The sequence below is a fragment of the Papio anubis genome, chromosome 6 (assembly GCF_008728515.1).
Source record: "Papio anubis isolate 15944 chromosome 6, Panubis1.0, whole genome shotgun sequence".
Classification (NCBI taxonomy): Eukaryota; Metazoa; Chordata; class Mammalia; order Primates; family Cercopithecidae; genus Papio; species Papio anubis.
The window spans coordinates 2,188,087-2,210,874 of NC_044981.1; the positions used below are offsets into that span (position 1 = coordinate 2,188,087).

At 37.4% G+C, this 22,788-nt stretch overlaps 1 pseudogene; it reads left to right on the forward strand.

Moving 5' to 3' along the window:
* The first annotated feature begins 19,818 nt into the window (after window positions 1-19,818).
* Window positions 19,819-21,696, forward strand: LOC116275430 (annotated as a pseudogene).
* Window positions 21,697-22,788: the final 1,092 nt, after the last annotated feature.

The window sequence follows — 22,788 nt, forward strand, 5'->3', positions numbered from 1 at the left end:
CTTTTACCCTCAGCTACTATTCTTCCTTCTCTTCATTTATACCAAACTTTTCCACCTTTGGAAGAGATACTAGGTTCAGCTACTGTGCTTGTCTGCACTGCAGGCAGCAATACTAGTCTAGCAGCAAGTTCCTTCCCTTCCCTTCATTCCCACTGACATAGGATAAGGTGAAACAGGTGCAAAGCTAGTGGGTGATGATGCAGGATATCATCTTTGTGGGATTCATGGCAGGGTGTCTTGTTTACTTACACTGCCCCATTCAACCCTTCATGGGAGGGAGCCTGCGAGCAAACAAGCACAGGAGCTGACTGGTTTCTTTGGTGCCAGCAAAAGCAAATTCCACTTGCTTGGGTCTGCTGCACTTCACCCCGATAGGAGGAAACATGCAGGTGAGCAAGTACAGAAACCAGCTGCTTTAGTGCCAGCAGGAGTGAACTCTGTGCAGGACCCATGGTAGCATCGCCCTGGAGGTGGCTGCGACCCCAAGGCCCCAGAGGGCATGTTACAATGCTCTCTTAGCTCCATTGTCTGAAGACAACAGTGTGTTATCAGCTCAGTGGGCCCTTTGCCTCATTGTGTGGGGTGCCTGCCCTCCGCCAGCAAGGGCAAAGGGCCAGTGTGACAGCCTTTTTAGGTACCTGCACCTGGTAAGTCCCAAATTCTTATCTGGTGCCCAAGGTCACACAGACAAATTGAAGGATGGTGAATGTGGAGCGTTTTACTGAGTAATGAAAGTGGCTCTCAGCAGAGAGGGGAGCTGGAAAGAGGATGGGAAGGGCGGGTCTCTCTCCCCTGAAGTCAAGCTGCCTCTCTGCTTCTCTCTTCCAAAGTTAAGTTGCCTCATCTAGCCGCCATCTCCAAAGTCAAAGTTGCCTCTCCCCTATGTCCAGCCACTTCTCCCTGATGTCCAGCCACTTATTCTCTCTGTCTCTGGTTTCTTTATAGGCACAGGATGGGAGCAAGGGGGCTGTAGGTAGTTTTGGAAAAGGCAACATTCAATTGGCAAAAAGACATTATTCAGAACCAATTGGGAGAGAGCAGGCTAACAGAAATGGAAGTTCTCACTTTGAGCTGTGGGTTTCAGGCTTTTTGTCTCAAAGGCGGGATTTTGCCAGATACCTACCCCATTTGTCTAGAATTTCTCTGCCTTCTGTCACTAACACTTTTTACCACCAGGCCATATAGTTGAATTCACTGCTAACCCCAATTATGCTAGATGGAGTGAAGTACAACCCACTTCTATCAGGCCCTTAGGAATTCTACATAAGATTTCTTAGGAACTATACCTCCTTCCAGAACTTGTAGTTGTAGCCCTGGTTCTGTGAACGTTGCATCAGGTAGGGAGAAAAAAGTTGAGGTGATATGTGGAGAAAAGGAAAAAGCATGATCATTATACCAGCATATTCCCCCCTTGGCAAGAATTGCATAGTCAAAACCTGCCTACTCTCCAATCCCTCTTCCCCAGATCCGCCAGAAAAATGGAGAATTTTAGATCCTTTAGTTCCACTCATGTTGAGTGTGAGTATACACTCATGAAGGTGTGTGATCCAGTCTTTATGCTTTTAAAGAGTGATTTTAAATCAATGTTTTAATTGCCTGTTCTACTTCCCTATCAAACCATTACTCTAACGAGAATCTCTCTGCCTATTACTGGACATTACAGGCTGTACAGTGTGTTCCTTCGTCTGAAGAAATGATATTGGCCAATAAATCCATGCAATATCTTATTTTCTGGTTTACATCTATATCTCCTTTTTCCCAGGTATGAACCAGGGTTCTTAAGGATACTGGTAAATACAATTAGAATATTACGTAATTATTTCCTTTAACCCACACAACATGTTCAATAGTTTCAGAATAAGAGTACTAAATGCAACTAACAATGTGATTACTGAAAACAGTTTTAATCTTTTTGTTTTTCATCTCTTTTGTGATGCAATGATATCACTGTGTTTTAAACTCACTTGGAGTAGTTAGCCTCTATGTTTATGCCTCCAACTTTATATTTGTATACCGTCAACTAGGTATACAGTTAAGTTAATTTGTTATGTTTTATTCTCAGTTCATAGATGTCTTTCAAAAAAATCATCTGTTTTACAATAAGGTAGGAAATTCACATGGCTCCAAAGTTAAATATACCAAACAGTTTTTAGTAAGCACAATAACATCTCCCTAAGGATGTTTACCTCCTACACCAGGTGTGTGGTATAAGAAAAGGGTCCAATTTCATTCTTTTGCATGTGGATATCTGGTTATCCCAACACCATTTATTGAAGAGACTCTCCTTTCTTCATTTTGTCTTCTTGGTGCTCTTGTCAAAAATTCATTGAATGTATATAGATGGGTTTATTTCCGGGCTCTCTGTTCTGTTCCATTGGTCTATTTCACAGTATCATACTGTTTTGATTAATGTAACTTTGTAACATGTTTTGAAGTCAGGAAGTTTAAGGCCTCCAGCTTTGTTGTTTCTCAAGATTGCTTTGTCTGTTTGGGTTCAGCTATTGTTTGGCTGAATTTTGTGCTTTCGTATACATTTCAGGATTCTTTTTCTACTTCTGCCAAAAAATGTGATTGGGAGTTTTATAAGGATTACATTGAATCTGTAGGTCACTTTGGGTACTGTGGACATCTTAACAATGTTAAGTACATTCCATGTACATAGGGTGTCTATTCATCTATTTATGTCTTCTTTAATTTCTTTCATCAATGTTCTGTAGTTTTCAGTGCATAAGTCTTCACATCCTTGTTTGAAGTTATTATTCAGTATTTTACTCTTTTGAATGCCATTATAAATGAAATTGTTTTCTTAATTTATTTTTGCTTTGATTTTTCATAGTGTGTAGAAATGTGACAGATTTTTGTATCTTAATCCCGCAACTTTGCTTTTGGTAGTTTTATCCTGAAACTTTGAATTCATTTTTTACTTCTAACAGTTTTTATGTGGCATTGTTTTGGTTTTCTACTTATAATATCATGTCGTCTGTGAACAAAGATAATGTGACTTCTTTCTTTCTGATTTGGATGACTTTTATTTTTTATATTGCCTAATTGCTCTAGCTAGGACTTCTAGAACTATGTTGAATAAAAGTAGTGACAGTAGGCATCCTTGCCTTGTACCTGATCTTGAGAAAAAGCTTTTAGCTTTTAGCTATTGAGTATGATATTAGCTATGGACTTTTCATTTCCTTTATTATTGGGAAGTAATTTCCTTATTTTCCTAGTTTGTTGAGTGTTTTTATCATGAAAGAGTGTTGAACATTGTCAACTGCTCTGTCTGCATCTGTGGAAATCATCATGTGATTTTTATTCTTTGTTCTGTTAATGTAGTATATCATTGTGATTGATTTTTGTATGTTGAACTGTCCTTTCATTCCAGGAAAAATTTCACTTTGCTATGGTATATAGTGCCATTAATGTGCTGCTAAATTTGGTTTGCTAGGTGACAATTTTTGCATCTCGATTCAGATTGGTCTTTAATTTTTTTTCTTGTAGCCTTTTTGTCTGCCTTTGGTATCAGGGAAATGTTGGCTTCGTAAGATGAGTTTGAAAATATTCCGTCTCTTCACTTTTTTTGGAAGAGTTTAAGAAGGATTTGGCATTAATTATTTAAATGTTGATGGAATTAACTAGTGAAGCTATCTGGTCATGGACTCTTCATTGCTGGGAGGTGTTTGATTGCTGATTCTATCTTTTACTAGTTTTAAGTCTGTTTAGATTTTCTATATATCATGGTTCAGACTTGGTAGGTTGTATGTTTCTAGGAATTTATTCATTTATTCTAGGTTACTCAATTTGTTGATGTGTAATTGTTCATACTACTGTTTCATAATACTTTTTATTTCTGTGTTATCTTTATCTTTTGTAATGTTTCCTCTTTCATTTCTGATTTTATTTATTTGAGTCTTCTGGATTTTTTCTTTCTTTCTTTTTTTTTTTGTGATGGAGTCTTGCTCTCTCACCCAGGCTGGAGTGCAGTGCTGTGATCTTGGCTCACTGGAACCTCCACCTCCAGGGTTCAAGTGATTCTCCTGCCTCAGCCTCTCAAGTAGCTGGGATTACAGGTGTGCACCACCATGCTTGACTAATTTTGTAGTTTTAGTAGAGATGAGGTTTCACCATGTTAGTCAGGCTGGTGGTCTCGAACTCCTGACCTCAGGTGATCCACCCACCTTGGCCTCCCAAAGTGCAGGGATTACAGGTGTAAGCTACCGTGCCTGGCCCCTGGATTTTTTCTTAATATAACTAAAGGTCTTTCAATTTTATTGATCTCTTCAAAAAAGAACCTTTACATTTATTGTTCTTTTATTGTTTTTCTATTTTCTATTTCATTTATTTCTGCTCTAATCTTTTTTTTTTCCCCCCTTCTGTAACTTTGGACTTAGTTCGTTCTTCTTTTTCTAGTTCCTTGAGATTAGATTGCTTATTTGAGATATATGTATATTTTTATACATAAAGTTTATGCTATAAACTTCCCTCTTAGTACTGCTTTTACTGCATCCCATGAGTTTTGGTATATTGTGTTTCTATTTTCATTTGTCTCCAGATATTTCCTAATTTACCTTCTGATTTCTTTTTGACCCACAGGTAGTTCAAGAGTGTGTTGTTTAATTTCTACATATTTGCGAATTTTGCAGTTTTTCTATTGTTATTGATTTCTAGTTTTATCACATTGTGGCCAGAAAAAGATACTTGGTATGATTTCAGTCATCACAAATTTGCTAAGATTTATTTTTTAACCTAACACATGTTTTATCCTGGATGATGTTTTATGTGCACTTGAGAAAAATGTATATTCTATAGCAGTTGGATGGATAATACAGTGTATGTTTCTTAGGTTCATTTGGTCTGTAGGTGATATCATTTGGAGTTGTGTCCCTGCCAAAATCTCATGTTTAATTGTAATTTCCAATGTTGGATGAGGGGGCCTAATGGGAGGTCATGGATCATAAGGGCAGATTTCCCCCTTGCTATTCTTGTGGTAGTGAGTGAGTTCTCACTAGATTTGGTTGTTTAAAAGCATGTAGCACCTCTCCCTACTTTCTCTTCTTCCTGTTCCAGTCATGTAAGATGTGCCTCCTTTCTTTTCACCTACCATGATTGTAAGTTTCCTGAGGCCTCCCTAGCCATGCTTTCTGTACAGCCTGTGCAACTGTGAGTCAATTAAACTTTTCTTTATAAATTACCCAGTCTCAGGCAGTTTTTTATAGCAATGTGAGAGTGGACTAATGCAGAAAATTGGTACCAAGAGTGGGGCATTGCTATAAAGATACCTGAAAATATAGAAGTGATTTCGGAACTGGGTAAAGGGCAGAGATTGGAACAGTTTGGATGGCTTAGAACAAGACAGGAAGATGAGGGAAAGTTTGAAACTTCCTAGAGACTTGTTACATTGTTGTGACCAAAATGCTGTTGGTGATATGGTCAATGAGGTCCAGGCCAAGGAGGTCTCAGGTGGAGATGAGGAACTTATTGGGAACTGGAGCAAAGGTCACTTGTTATGCATTAGCAAAGAGGTTAGAGGCATTGTGCTCCTGCCTTGGCCTCCCAAAGTACTGGGATTACAGGTGTGAGCCACCATGCCCAGTCAAATATTTTCTTTGTTGTTACTACTGGATTTACATAAAACATGTTATAGTTATAACAGTCTATTTTAAGCTTATAACAACTCAATTTTAATCACATGCAAAACTCTACTTTTTTACTTCTCCCCTCTACTTACTGTCACAGATTACATATTTGATATAATATGTATTTGTTGTAATTATTAATCCTCATCATCAATTACGCAAATCATTACATTTGTGTAAACTGTAATTGATATCATGAGTTCCATTTTTAATGTATATCCCTTAACATCTTTTATAGTTGTATACTTATAAGGCAGGTCTAGTAGTAATGAACTTCTTTAGATTTTGTTTATTTGGAAAAGTGGAAAAGTCTTTATTTCTTCATTTTTGAAGGATAGTTTTTCTAGATAATAGCATTCTGGATTGGCAGCCTTTTTTTTTTAAGACTTTAAATATATCATTCCATTACCTCAGCCTACAAAGTTTCTGCTGAGAAATCTGCTGATTGTCTTATGGAAGCTCCCTTGTATATAATTATTTGCTCTTCTCTTCCTGCTTTCAAAGTTGTCTTTGTCTTTGACCTTTGCCAGTTTGATCAGAAAGTGTTGTGGTATGCACTTCATCAGTTTATCTAGTTAGAGATCTTTGAACTTTTCAAATCTGGATGTCCATTTATTTCCCTAGATTTTGGAAGTTTTGGACCATTATTTCTTCAAATAAACTTTCTGTTTCTTTCTCTCTGCCTTCCCCCCTTTTCTTCTGAGACTTACCTAATGTGTCCATTGGTCTGCTTGATGGTGGCTTATACGTCCCTTATATTTTCTTTACTCTTTTTCATTCTTTTTTTCTCTCCTCTCACTGGGTAATTTCAAATGACCTGTTTTTGAGCTTTCTAATTAATTCTTCCATTTGACCAAGTCTACTGTTGAAACTCTCTGGTACATCCATCTTCCTTCCTTCCTTCCTTCCTTCCTCCCCTCTCTTCCTTCCTTCCTCACTCCCTCCCTCCCTTCTTTCCTTTCCTTTCCTCCCCTTTCCTTTCCTTTCCTCCCCTCCCTTCCCCTCCCCTCCCCTCTCCCTCCTTCCCTCCCTCTCTCCTTCCCTCTCTCTCTCTCTCTTTCTTTCTTTCTTTCGCGTCTTACTCTGTCACCCAGGCTGGAGTGCAGTGGCAGGATCTCGGCTCACTCGAACCTCTGCCTCCTGGGTTCAAGTGATTCTCATGCTGCACCCTCCCGAGTAGCTGGGATTACAGGCGCATGCCACCACGCCTGGCTGATTTTTGTATTTTTAGTAGACACAGGGTCTTACCATGTTGGCCAGGCTTGTTTTGAATGCCTGATCTCAAGTGATCTGCCCACCTTGGCCTCTCAAAGTGCTGTGATTACAAGTATGAGCCACCACACCCGGCCTCTGGTACATTTTTCAATTCAGTAATTGTATGTTTCAGTCACTAAATTATTGTTTGGTTCTATTTAATATTTTCTATCTCTTTGTTAACATTCTCATTTTGTTCTCATATAATTATCCTTAATTTGTTAAATATCTTTATTGTGTTTCTTTTTAAAATTTTTTTATTTTTAAATTTTATTCATTTTTATTTTTTATGTATTTATTTTTTATTATGTTTCTTTTGAATTTTTTGTTAGGTAATTCACACACCTTCATTTCTTTAGGGTCAGTTCCTGGAGACTTATTTTGTTTTTTGTGTGTTTGTTTGTTTTTTTGATAGGGCAATGTTTCCTGTTTCTTTATTTGCCTTGTAACTTTATGTTGGGATCCATGCATTTGAAAAAACAGCTACCTCCTCCAATCTTTGTGGACTAGATTTGTACAGAGAAAGACCTTCACGATTAGCTAGTCCTCTTAAACTTTTTTTTGTGTATGTGTCTTCCCTGGAGTTACATGTGTGAATTATCAATTATAAGGATCTGCTGTTTTTCTTTTCAGGCACTCCTAATCTCTTTTTTTCTCTAATTATTGTGCCTTGAGCAGCTCCCCAAAAAGACAGAATATTGGTGCATGGTACACTCTTTTCTCTATTTCCCCAACAATGGAGAGATCACTGAGCTGTGACAGCCACTGTCTGCTGCAATGTGAGTCTTCTGGGATATAAGCAAACTACCTGTCTCTTTTTTGTTCTCAGGAGCTCCCAGACCTCTACAGTTTTCTGGGTCCCATTAGTTTCTGAGACAGGTGAGATGGAAGCAAATCTCCTGGGAAGGCCCCAAAAAAGCCCATTGTCATAGAAAGCCCCTGGCTTCTAATGTAACTGTGAGAATTGGAGAGAAATATCTTGGTGAAAGATAGAAATAGGAGGGAAAAAGTATGTCAAATTCCAGGTCTAAATAGGGGGATCTCCAATGACTTTATTCTATGTTTTTCTCTAACATACCAATATGGTTAAAGTACAAACTTGCTTAACAGCAACTGGGTGTAAACACTATTATTTTTATTTATTTTCCAAATCAGATAAAATCTATCTTTGAGCTCTAATATGTCTAGTTGAAAAGAGATTAAATTTATTGTTTATTTGGCTTACTCTAGCCCAACCTTACAAAAGTAGGGGCTGGGGTAATGCTGTTGTTGTCCAGTAAACTTGATGAAATGCTTTTTGTTCTTAGTCTATTAAGCTATTTTCACTATTGTCTGCAGCTCCTGAATCTGCCTGCTGGTGTGTTCTTGTACATTGTTATCTATGGCCATCTCTGAAGTGAATATTCTAGTGTATTTCCAGTTTAGAAAAAGTACAGGGGACAGAAGAACATGTTAAAGAATACCATAGGGATGCAACCAAGTGGTTTATTTTCTGAGCCCATGGTGACTCTTGGAAGACCAGCAACTCCGCTGCTTAGGCTATTCCCCTGCTTTGTGTCAGCTAAACCTTTAGAGTAGGGATTTGATGCCTAGTCTCACATGTCAACACCATCAGAGATCCTACCTCCTCCTGCAGCACTGTGGGAAGTGCTGTTCCCATTTTCATCACAAGCAGTTTATACTATACATCAGCATAGTCTGCCACTGGGATTAGGACTTTTCCCTTATTCTTTCAAATGATTGAATTCTTACTTAGAATAATCCAGTTTTTTCCCCTCTATTAGTATGCTAGTTACCTATGGCTACTGGAACAAAGTACTACAACATAGATGGCTGTAAAAGGCAGGTATTTGTTCTTTTAAAGTTCTGGAGGCTACAAGCCCAAAACAAGATGTAGGCAGGGTGGGTTCCTTCTGAGGGCTCTGATGGAGAATTTGCTCCATGCCTTTCTCCTAGCTTCTGGCGATGTCTCACAATTGTTGACATCCCATGGTGTTATCTCTGTGTGTCTCTGTCTTTGTCTCTGTTTGTTGTTGTTGTTTGTTTGTTTGTTTATTTCAAGATAATGTCTTGCTTGGTTACACAGACTGGAGTACAGTGGCACAATCATATCTCACTGCAGCCTTGAACTGTTGGTCTCAAGTGATCCTCTCACTTTGACCTCTCACAGTTCTAGGATTACAAGCATAAGCCACTACCCCCTATCCCTGTCTCTGTTCTCTTCTTTTCTTTCTTTCTTTTTTGTTTTTGTTTTGAAACAGAGTCTCCCTCTGTCACCCAGGCTGGAGTACAGTGGTGTGATCTTGGCTCACTATATTTCCCAGGCTCAAAGGATTCTCAGCCTCCTGAGTAGCTGAAATTTCAGGGATGTGCCACCACATCCAATTGATTTTTGTATTTTTAGTAGAGGTGGGGTTTTACTATCTTGCCCAGGCTGGTCTCGAACTCCTGGCCTCAAGTGATCCATCTGCCTCAGCCTCCCAAAGTGTTGGAATTACAGGCATGAGCCACCATGCAGGCCCTCTGTTTTCTTTTCCTGTAAGAAACTGGTCATATTGGAAGGGTCCACCATACTCCAGTATTATCTTAATTAATTATATTGGCAAGAACTTTATTTCCAAATGAGGGTGTATTCTAAGATATGAGTGTTAAGACTTCAATGTTTCTTTTTAGAGGTCACAATTCAACCCATAACAACTAGTCTGATCTTGTGCATACTGCCCTAGGAAGCCCACCACTCCCCTCATCCCACCTCCAGTGTTAAAACACAAAACTTAGCCTGCCCTTTACACAGTGAAACCTTGTCTCCACTAAAAATACAATAAAATTAGCTGGGTGGGGCAGTGTGCACCTGTAATCCCAGCCACTTGGGAGGCTGAGGCAGGAGAATCGTTTGAACCTGGGAGGTGGAGATTGTGAGCCGAGATGATGCCACTGTACTCCATCCTGGGTGACACAGCGAGACTCCATCTCAAAAAAAAAAGAAACCTTAGCTTGCCCTTTTAAAGGAAGTAGGGAAAATACTTCTCATAGAAAAAATTTAAAGATAATCACTACTATTTTTTCCAAATTGGAAATATCTTTATTATTTTTGCTGATTATAAGTGGAATGCATTCCAACTATAAAAATTTAAACAATTTAGAAACATGAGGAAGATATAAAACAGACCGGTTTCCTGATATAACAGAGGAGGTGAAAGAAAAGAACAAATGTTGTTGTGGACTTAGTTATTAGAACCAACCCTACTTCTGAAAAGACCTACAATTTTGGGAAAAATAGAAAAGATTTTTACTTGCAATCATTGAAAAGCTGCCAAGATATAAGAAATTCCCCAGCTAAAATATAAGGGAAAATGAAAGCACAGGAAGGTAAGCAGAGCACAGAACCCTCTTGGGTTCTAAAGGCATTTGCTGGTCTGGGAAGGTTGATCTTTGGTTCTGATGGCCTTAGAAGATGATAGAAAGCAAATTCCATGATCTGCCTAAGAAGGGGAGAAAACACTCCCCACATTAAGATGGTTCAAAAGGCTATACTATAAGGGTAAAGTAATCAGAAGTGAACTCTCACCAGGTGTCTATAAGAAAGGCTGCCCTGAAGTTGATCAGAGGAGATATGGAGGGCAGGGACCTTATTCCTGAGAAACATTTAGCCTTTCTCATGGATGTTCAGCATAAATTGTTGTCTCCTGCATGGCCAATTTTTTTAAAGCCTTGAGTTTATTTAAAACTGATCCTTGGTATAATCACCTTGGAAGACAGTTTGGTAGATTTTGTAAAGTTAATCTGTGCCTACCACCTGACCCAGGAAATCCATCCCCAAGAGAAACAAAAAACATATGTTTACAGAAATATTTGTAAATACCTGTTCATTTATATGAATGGGACTATTCATGAATAGTAGCCTTATTCAAAATGACCAAAATCTGGAAACAATTCAAATGTCCATGAGCTGTTGACTGGATAAATAAATTGTGGTATATTTCTAACTTGAGTTACTATTGACAAATAAGGACAAATTGCTGATACATACAACAACATGGATGATTCTCAGAAATATTATGCCGAATAACAGTAGGCAGACACAAGAGTATAAAAAAGCAAAAAGTGTGCAGTGTAATTTGTGTCAAATTCTAGAGCAAGCTAAACTAATTTATAGTGACAGAAAGCAGATTAGTGGTTCATTAGGGTTTAAAGCGGGAAAAACAGACTGCAAATAGACACAAGGTAAGTTTCTTTTTTTAAATTTTAAGTTCAGGGGTACAAGTGCAGGTTTGTTACATAGGTAAACTGACACACGGTGATTTTCTAAGGAGAAAATTCTACATGTTGACATTGACAGTGGTTACACAGTTTATAACCTCTTGTTAAAAGGTGCTGATATGTATTATTAAACTATGCAAGTATTGTTTTATGTGGTTTCTCAATAATATTGTTTAAAAAGTTAGAAAAAAAAGTGGTCCTTTTACTAATAGTACCACTAGGCATTTACTACTGGGTAGAGATACCTTTATCTTAGGTCTCAAAAAGTCTCCACAAATAAATTTTCATGGATAGTGCCTAGCACATAATTTAAAGAGTGTACATAGATTCACTGCATTATGGGCACAAAAAGAGAAAAAGGAAAAAGCAGAAACATCAGTTTGCAGAAATAAACTTGTAAACACTTCAGGCAGTGAAAATGTCAGCCATGGATTGATTGTGAAACAATCAGGTTTACTGTGTTTAAAGAAAAAAATATATATGCAGGAATAGAACCATATAAAAAGTGACCTACCAAATCTAAAAAAGAACCAAATAGAATAATAAATGGAAAATTGAAAGACTAAACTTTACACATATGTTGGATATGTTTAACAAAAGATTAAACCCTACCACAGATAAAATTAGTTAACTGAAACAGGGGAGAATAATTCATCTAGCCTGTATTATTGAGACACAAAAAGATACAAAATATGGAAGGAGGATTAGAAGGTGAGGAGAAAAAAGTGAGCTCTAATATAGCTAAGTGGAGTTCTAAAGAAAGACAATGAGAGAGGCAATATGTTAGGAGGTGAAATCTGAGAATTTTCTGGAATTAATGGAAGATCACAAATTCACAAATATGGGAAGCACACTAAGTACAAAGGTGTCCTCATCTAGCCTCAAATAAATATCATGATAAAATGACAAATACTAATAAAAATGATGATAGCCAAAAGCAAGAGAAAATGTTTAAAGCAATTACTTTCAAAATATTATCAGAGTGAAACGCAGACTTCTCAATCACAACAATTTAAATAAGAAGACAATTTGCTGAAGGAAAATAATTGCCAATCTTGTATTCTGTAAGCAATAAAAAAATACCTTTTTCAAAAATGACTTTTAAAAAAGGCATTTTCAGATAAATGAAAGCTGAGAGAATTCACTATCAGCTGAGCATTACTAAATGAAATTTTAATGAATATACTTCTTGATTAGGCATGGTGGCTCATGGGTGTAATCCTAACACTTGCAGAGACCGAGGCAAGAGGTTTGCTTGAGGCCAGGAGTTTGAGATCAGCCTAGGAAACACAGTGACACCCTATATTAGTCCATATGAAAACGGACTAATATAGGCGTACCTGAGATTGGGCAATTTACAAAAGAAAGAGGATTAATGGACTCACAGTTCCACGTGGCTGGGGAGGGCTTACAATCATGGTAGAAGGTGAAAGGCATGTCTCACATGGTGGCAGACAAAAAAAGAGAATGAGACCCAAGCAAAAGGGGGTTCCCTTTATAAAACAATTAGATCTTGTGAGACTTATTCACTACCATGATAACAGTATGGGGGAAAACACCCCCATGATTCAATCATCTCCCACCAGGTCCCTCCCACAGCATGTGGGACTTATGGGAGCTACAATTCAAGATGAGATTTGGGTGGGAACGCAGCCAAACCATATCACACCCTGCCTCTTAAAAAAAAATTAGCTGGGTGTGGTGGTGCATGCCTTTAGTCCTAGCTACTTGAGCTGCTGAGGCAGGAAGATTGCTTGAACCCAGGAGTTTGAGGCTGCAGTGAGCTATGATTGTGCTACTACACTCCAACTTGGGTGATAGAGTGACATCCTGTTAAAAAAAAAAAAAAAAGAATATACTTCAGGCAAAAGAAAATAATTCCAATGGAAGACATAACATGCAAGAAAAAGTAAAGAGCAATGAAAGTGATAAGTATCTAGATAATCCTAAAGGAAAAAGATGAACGATAATATTTAGTGGGATTGAAAAAAAAACATAGAGTTAATACTCACAACAATAACATATAATTTAGGAAAAAGGTAAATGAAATTAAATTTTTTTCTGAGGTCCATTCATTGTCTAGGAGGAGGATATCTTTAGATTTTGTTAAGTATGTAACCATAGAACCAGCTCAATCTAGTTCATCTTTGTGTACTAAAATGGTAAATTGTTTTTCAATTACTGTGAAGCCTTAGAAGGCAGGGCACATAACCCGAGCATGCCCAGATGAACCAGATGTGCCTTATTCCTGACTCCAGATCCAGGCAGAACTAAACAGTCAACCACAGGTGGAACCAAGCCTCTCATATGGAGGAACAGGGACTGAATATGGCAGCAAGCCTGGAGATTACCTCATCTCATGCTCTAATGAGATAGTACTCTGGCATCACCTCATGGCATCATCCAGTTAGACCACACCCCCAGGCATTACCTCTTTGCAAGATCCAATTAGATCACACCTAATTACCCTTTTCCTGTAAAACCTGCCCAAGCCCCTGGCTTGGGGAGATTTTTTGGGGAGATTTGAGCACTTTTTTTGGGAGATTTGAGCATTGCTTCCTGTCTTTTTTGATAGTTGATTCACAATGAAGTCTTCCTTTTCTCAAAAGTCTCTGCCGTAACATTGGCTTCTATAAACATCAGTCAGCAAGTCCATTGCTTGCTTAGTAATAAGTATTCATGTTTTTATTTCTAGGATAACCATTAAAAGAATAGTATCAGCAACAATCTCACTACTGAGTAGAGAAAAAGAAGTCATTATATGAAAAAGATACTTGCACACACTTGTGTATAGCAGCACAATTTGCAATTGCAAAAATATGGAAACAGCCTAAATGCCCATCATTCAATGAGCGGTTAAACAAACTGTGGTATATTTATACCATGGAATACTACTCAGTCATAGAAAGGAATAGAATAATGGCATTTGCAGCAACCTGGATGGAATTCAAGACTATTATTCTAAGTGAAGTAACTCAGGAATGGAAAGTCAAACATTGTATGTTCTCACTCATAAGTGGGAACTAAACTATGAGGATGAAAAGTCATAAGAACGACACAGGCCAGGTGTGGTGGTGCACGCCTGTAATTCTAGCACTTTCAGAGGCTGAGGCGGGTGGATCACTTGAGATCAGGAGTTCGACACCAGCCTGGCCAACATGGTGAAACCCCATCTCTATTAAATAAAAAAGAATAATACCGTGGACTTTGGGGACTCAGGGCAAAGGGTGGGAGGTGGGTGAGGGATAAAAAAACCACAAATTTGGTACAGTATATACTGCTCGGGTAATGGGTGCACAAAATCTCAGAAATCACCACTAAAGAACTCATTCATGCAACCAAATACCACCTATTCTCCAAACATCTATTGAAATAATAATTTTAAAAGCCCCTTTCAATCATACTGGAGTCAGTGCTAATGAGGTGACTCTTCGAAGATGGGATCTGGTCACCAGAGGAGCTAATCATGTGATTAAAAAAAAAAAAAAGCTTGTTGCAATTGAAATCTGAAACTATATTAATTAGTTTTTCATACCTTATTGCATTAAACTATATTGTTTTATCTTATAAACAAAGAAAAGAATAGGATCCAATTATCTAATTTGAAATTGGTAGAGAAAAAAATGGAATGATAAAAAATATTACAAAAGGAGCAGAGAATAAACATTGAATAGCTCTAACAAATATAAAGTCTAAAATATGCTAGATTTAAGCCCAAGTATAAAATAATTATATTATATGCAAATGGATTAAATACTTCAGCTAAAGTACAAAGATTATCAGATTAGATAACAAGAACATCAAAACCACAAGAATACAATTATATGGTATCTACAAAAAATACTTCCAAAATATAAGGTAGAGAAAGGTTTAAAATGAAAATAAGAAAAAAGATGTATTATTCACATTATAATCGAAATAAACTGGTATAGCTATGTTAATAAACTAATGTTGGGGCCCAGCATGGTGGCTCTCGCCTGTAATCCCAGCACTTTGGGAGGCCAAGGCAGGTGGATCACTTGAGTTCAGGAGTTGGAGACCAGCCTGGCTAACATGATGAAACGCATCTCTACTAAAAATACAAAAATTAGCCAGGTGTGGTGGTGCATGCTTGTAGTTCCAGCCACTTGTCTCAGGAAAAGAAAAAAAACAACCACCACCTAATTTTGGTATATTCATACAATGGAATACCATGCATCATAAAAATTGATTAACAGCAGTTGTACATAACAACATAAATAAATCTCACGTATATAATGTTAGGTTAAAGAAACAGGACACACACATACACAACACATTCAGTGTGATTCTATTTACATAATTTTTAAAACAGGCAAACTAAATTATATCACTTAGAAATGCATAAACAAATGGAAAATTTTAAGCAAGAAACTGAATTTTGCAAAAGTCATAATGGTTATTTCTGATTAGGGAAGGAAAGGATTATGATTAGAAGTGACACACTGGGAGCCTCTGTAGTGTTCACAGTATTAGCTTCATTAAATTTTGCATATATATGTGTATATATGTGTGTATGTGTGTATATATGCACAATTTTGCATATATATACACATATATGTGTACATACACATAATTTTGCAATATATATGTGTGTGTATCTATATATACACACACTCACAAATGCCACTAGTGTGGATTATGGCTGAAGAAATGGCTAACACACTACTTATTAACGTAGAACAAAGGCCAATGTGTCCCACCAAGCCGACACCCCAAAACTCACTTATGTGAATAAGTGTATGAAACCTATGAGGTTTCCCTATGAAACCTACTCCATAAAATTGCTGAAGGCAACTTTTCCATCAGATGTGCAAGATTAATGTAGGAATACATCAAACATAAAAAGCAAGGAAACAGACCCCTCAAAGGAAAACAATAATTCTCCAGTACAGTCCATAATCATAAGAAAATATGTGAAAGGCGGAGAAAAATGTAAAATAATAGTCATAAGGAAACTCAGTGAGATACAACAAAATGCAGACATACAAACTCAATAAAATCAGGAAAGCAATTCATGGTTTGAGTTGATTTAAATGAGAAATTCAACAAAGAGAAAGGTATCAGGAAAAAGATATCATAAGAAAGAACCAAACAGAATTCCTAGAGCTAAATAATTCAACGAATAAAACAAATAAAATTGAAAGCTTCAACAAAAGACTAGATCAAGTAGAAGTAACAATTTCTGAACTGAAAGATAGGTCTTTTCAAACAACTCAGGAAGTAGAAGAAGTAGAAGCAGAAGCACAAGGAGGAGAAGGAGGACAGGAAGGAGGAAAAGAAGGAGAAGTGGAAGAAGAAGAGGAAGGAGGAGTAGGAGAAGGAGAAGAAGAAAAGAAGAAGAAGGAGGAGGAGAAGGAGAAGAAGAAAAGAAAAGGAGGAGAAGAAGAAGAAAGAAGAAGAAGAAGGAGGAGAAGGAGGAGGAAGAAAAGGAGAAGAAAGTGAAGAAGGAAGAAGAAGAAGGAGGAGGAGGAGGATAAAAGGAAGAAAGAAGAAGCAATAATGAAGCAAAGCAAGGATATAAGATTTACGGGGCACTATTAAGCCAAGAAATATTCATATTATGGGTGTTCCAGAGGCAGAAGACATGGGCAAAGCTGAGAAAAACACATTTAACAAAAGAATAACAGAAAACTTCACAAGTCTTGAGAGAAAGGTGGACATCAAGGTCTAGGAAGCTCAAAGAATTCCAAATAGATTCAACCCAAACAGGTCCTCTCCAAGGTACATAATAGTCCAATTGTCAAAAGTCAAAGACACAGAAAGAATTCTAAAATCAGCAAGTAAAGTGTCAAGTCATATTTAAGAGAATCCCCATTAGACTGAGAGCAGATTTCTCTACACAAACATTACAGTCTAGGAGAGAATGGGAAGATATTGAAAGTACTGGAAAAAACCCCTGTCAACCAGGAATATTATACTCAGCAAAGCTGTCTCCTTCAGAAGTGAAGGAGAAATGAACTCTTTCCCAGACAAGCAAAACATAAGGGAATTCATTATCACTAACCTGATTTTACAAGAAATGTTCAAGGGAGGCTTGCATCTGAAAGTGAAAAGATAATAATGTGAACCCAAAATATCTGAGATAGGTCACAGTCAATTTAGAAAGTTTTTTTTGCCAAGGTTAAGGATGCACCCATGACACAGCCTCAGGTGGTCCTGAGGACATGTGCCCAAGGTGGTTGGGGAATAGCTTGCTTTTATGCATTTCAGGCAGACATGAGACATCAATCAATATGTGTAAGGTGAACATTGGTTTGGTCTGCTAAGGCAGGACAATTTGAAGTGGGGGCTTCCAGGTCAGAAGTAGATAAGAGACAAAAGGTTGCATTCTTTTAAGTCCTTGATCAGCTTTCCACTGACTACACAATTTAGTCTGGCTTGGTGAATCTGCATTGTTACATAAAGAATAGGGCAGAGGAAACAATCAGATATTCATTAGTTTCAGGTCTACCTCAGAGGGATGACTTTGAATTCTGTCCTTTGCCCACAAGGAATTTCCTTGAGACATTCTGTCCTTTGCCCACAAAACACTAAAACATCAAAATTATGTCAAACATCTTATGTGACCACAGTGGAATAAACTAGACATCAGTTACAAGAGGAACATGTAAAACTATGCAAATACATGGGAATTAGAAAACATGCTTCTGAATGACCAAAGAGTGAAGGAATAAATTAGGAAGGGTATTTAAAAATTCCTTGAAACAAATGAAAATAGAAACACAACATACCAAAACCTATGGGGCACAGCAAAAGAAATGTTAAATGGCAAATTTATAGCAATCAATGCCTACATGAAGACATGGAAATATTTCAAATAAACAACCTAATAATGCACAAAGATACAAATCTACAAAAGGAAGAAAAAACCAAATCCAAAATTAGTAGAAAAAGGGAAATAACAAAGATCTGAGCAGAAATAAACAAAATTGAGGCTAAAAACTACAAAAGATCAATGAAACAAAAATTTGGATTTTTGAAAAGATAAACAAAATAGACAATTAGCAAGACTAACTAAAAAAGAGAAAAAATCAAGTAAATAAAATCAGAAATGAAAAAGAGGATGTCACAATGGATATCACAGAAATACAAAGGATAATTAAAAACTACTTATGAACAACTACATTTCAATAAATTTGAAAACCTCAAGGAAATGGACAAATTCCTGGACACGTACAACCTCTCAAAATTGAACCAAGATGAAATAGAAAACCTGAACAGAGTGATAAGAAGTAGTGATATTGGGCCAGGCGTGGTGGCTTACGCCTGTAATCCCATCACTTTGGGAGGCTGAGGTGGGCAGATCACAAGGTCAGGAGTTCAAGACTAGCCTGGCCAACATGGTGAAACCCTGTCTGTACTGAAAAAATACAAAAATTAGCCAGGCATGGTGGTGTGCACCTGTAATCTCAGCTACTTGGAAGGCTGAGGCAGGAGAATTGCTTGAACCCAGGAGGCAGAGGTTGCAGTGAACCAGCAGTACACCACTGCACTCCAGCCTGGGTGACAGAGCAAGGCTCTTTCACTGAAAAAAAAAAAAAAAGAAAAGAAAAGAAAATAAGTAATGAGATTGAATTAATAATAAAAAGTTCCCCAAAAAAGAAAAGTTCAGGACTGGATAGCTTTCCCATTGAATTCTATTGCTCCTTTAAACAAGAATTAAGACCAATTTTTTCTCAAATTATTCCAGCAATATTGAAGCAGAGGAAATTCTTCCTAATTTATTCTAGGAGGTCAGCATAACCCTGATACCAAAACTAGGCAAGAACAGAACAGCAACAAAACAATCTACAGACCAATATCCCTGATGAACATAGGTGAAAAAGTTCTCAGTGAAACACTAGTAAACTGAATCCAAAATTACATCAAAAGATGATACACCATACTCAAGTGAAATTTATGCCAGGAATTTAAGGATGGTTCAACATAACAAATCAATAAACATCATTATTACATCAATAGAATAAAGGACTAAAACCATGTCATCGTTTCAATAGATGAAGCAAAAGCATTTGATTAAATTCAACATCATTTCATTATCAAAATTCTCAATATATTAGGTATGGAAGGAAAGTATTTCAACATAATAAAGGCTATGTATGACAAAATACAGCTAACATTTTATTGAATGGGAAAAAGCCAAAAGCTTTTCTCTTAAGAACTGGAACAAGACAAGGCTGTCCACTCTCATTGCTTTTGTTCAACATAGTACTGGAGGTCTTGTTGAGTGCAATTGCCAAGAGAAGAAAATAAATGGCATCCAAACAGGAAAGCAGGAAGTCAAATTGTTCTTCTTTGCAGATGACATAATCTTATATACAGAAAAACTTAGACTCTACAAAGAATTCTTAAAACTGATAAATGAATTCAGTAGAGCGCAGGATACACAATTAATATACAAAAATCAGTAGCTTTTCTAGGCACATACAATGAACTAGCTGAAACAGAAATCAAAAAGGCAATCCCATTTACAATAGTTATAAAACAAATAAACTACCCAGTAATAAATGTAACCAAGAAGGTGAAAGCCTGCTGTAAGGAAAACTACAAAACTGTGATGAAAGAAATTGAAGAGGATACAAACAAATAGAAGGACATCCCGTGCTTATAGATTGGAAGAATTAATATTGTCAAATGATAATACTACCCAAAGCAATCTACAGGTTCAATGTAATCCCTATGAAAATACCAATGACATTTTTTACAGAAATAGAGAAACATCATAAAATGTATATTGTACTACAAGGGACTTTGAATATCTAAAGCAATCCCAAACAGAAAGAACAAAGTTGGAGGTATCAAAGAAGAAGGGTGAGAATGACGCCTGGGCTAACCAAAGCCCACGGGCCACTGCATCCCTTGCCCAGTGCCTACATCCCACTGCCATTGCTGCCATCATGCCCAAGATAAAGGTTGAAGGGGATGCTAAAGGAGATAAAGCCAAGGTGAAAGACGAACCACTGAGAAGATCCGTGAGGTTGTCTGCTAAACCTGCCCTTCCAAAGCCAAAGCCCAAGCCAAAAAAGGTTCTTGAAAAGAAGGGAGAGAAGGTACCCAATGGAAAAAAAGGGAAAAGCTGTTGCTGGCAAGGAGGGGAATAACCCTGCAGAAAATAGAGATGCCAAAACAGACCAGGCACAGAAATCTGAAGGTGTTGGAGGTGCCCAGTGAAGTGTGCACATTTTTGATAACTATGTACCTCTAGAGGTGACTGTACAGTTTGAAATACTCTTTTTTATCAAGTTTTATAAAAATGCAGCATTTTGTTTCACTTTTTTTTAAAGCTATGTTGTTAGCACACGGAACAATTCATTTTTGTTTTGGGGAAAAGAATGTCTGTGAAGCTGGATTGATGTGGAGAAAATATCTTTCCCTTCTAGTTTTGAGAGACTTCCTCTTGGCTCCCAGGAGGAGGGATTTCCTGACTTTGACAGACATGGCCACCTTGTCACAAAAGCCATAAAAACAAATTCATTTTTATGTCCTCTTCTCCCTTTCAACCTTTCAGCATAGACTTAACTCCCTTAAACCCAGACACCTGTTGGGATGTGACCCCCAACAATTGGTTGCCAGTGTGTCAGGCAATCTGGACTTTCCAGTGATATCACTGAGATGGTGCTCCTTAAAAGAGCAGTGGTTCCATTTCTAGGTTGCAGATCTTTGGATAAATTCTTCCATTTTCATTTCACTTCCTGAAAGTCAGGGCCGGCTCATGAAAAGGTGTTGAACAACATGCTAAATGTGAAATGTTAACCCTCACTCAACTTTCTCTGTTCAGAGCATCAGATGAAGACTTAATTGAGTTTTATAGTGGCTTTCTGATTTTTGGTAGTCAACTGAAGAAGGGAGTTTGAAAGTTGTTGTGTACTGTTAATGACTGCCCATGTCCCGCTTGAAATACCATGATTGTTTATGGAAAGTACCTTTAGTAAAACTGGATAAAGTTTGAAATAAAAAAAAAAGTTGGAAGTGTCACACTACCACACCTCAGAATATATTACAAAGTTGTAATAACCAAAACAGGCATTAAAAAACACATACATCAATGGAACAGAATAGAGAATGCAGGAATAAATGTGCATATTTATAGTCAACTGATTTTTGACAAAAGTACCAAGAACACTCATTGGAGAAAGAACAGTTTCTTCAATAAATGGTGCTAGGAAAAGTGGATGAAACTAGACTCCTACCTCTCACCCAATACAAGTATCAACTTAAAGTGGATCGAAGACCTAAATTTAAGACCTGAAACCATGAAATTACTAGAAGAGGAAGTTCTTCTGGGGGAAATGCTTCAGGATATCAGTCTGGGAAAAGATTTTATGAATAGGATATCCAAAGCACAAGCAACAAAAATAAAAATAAACAAATAGGATTATAGCAAACTAAAAAGTTTCTGCACAGCAAAGGGTACAATCAGTAGAGTGAAAAGATAATGTATGATATTAGAGAAAATCTATGCAAACTACTCATCCAATTTGGGATTAATGTCCTGAATACTCAAGCACTTTAACAGCTAACAAAAAAAAAAAAAAAGAAAGAAAGAAAAAGATGGACATATGGGCCAGGCACAGTAGCTCACGCCTATAATCCCAGCACTTTGGGAGTCCGAGGTGGGTGATTCACTTGAGCCCAGGAGATTGAGACCAACCTGGCCAACATGGCGAAACCCCGACTCTATTAAAAATACAAAAATTAGCTGAGTGTGGTGGCACATGCCTGTAATCCTAGCTACTTAGGTGGCTGATGCATGAGAATTGCTTGAACCCGGGAGGTGGAGTTTGCAGTGAGCCAAGATCAGCCTACTGCACTCCGGCCTGGGTGACAGAGTAAAACTCCATCTCAAAAAAAAAAAAAAAAAAGCAAATGATCTGAACAGACTTTTCCCTAAGAAGACATAAAAATGGTTAAGAAATATGTGAAAATGTGCTCACATCTCTAATCATCAGGGAATTGCAAATCAAAACTACACGGAGGTATCATCTCACCCCAGTTCAGATAGCTGTTATCAAAAAGACAAAAAATATAAAATGCTGGTGAGGATGCAAAGAAAAGGGAATTCTTACACATTTTTGGTGGAAATGTAAAGTAGTATAGCCACTATGGAGAACAGCATGGAGATTCCTCAAAAAACTACAAACAGAACTACAATTTGATCCAGCAATTCCACTACTGGAATTTATCCAAAGCAAAGGAAATCATTATATTGAAGAGACATCTGCATCTCCACATTTGTTGCATCACTATTCACAATAGCCAAGATATGAGATCAACCTAGGTGTCCAAAACCAGATGAATGGATAAGGAAAATTATACACACACACACACGCGTGCACGCACGCACACACACACACACACACAATGGAATACTATTCAGTCATGAAAAAGAATGAAATCTTGTCATTTGCAGCACTGTGGATGAAACTGGAGGACACTTACTTAAGTGAAGTAAGGCTAGACGAGAAAGTTGAATACTGCACGTTCTCACTTACATGTGGAAGCCCAAAAAAGTACATTCATAATGTTGTATTTAGGTTGATGCAAAAGTAATTGTGATTTTTTGCGATTGAATGCTATGGCAAAAACCACAATTACTTTTGCACCAACCTAATACACCATCACCATT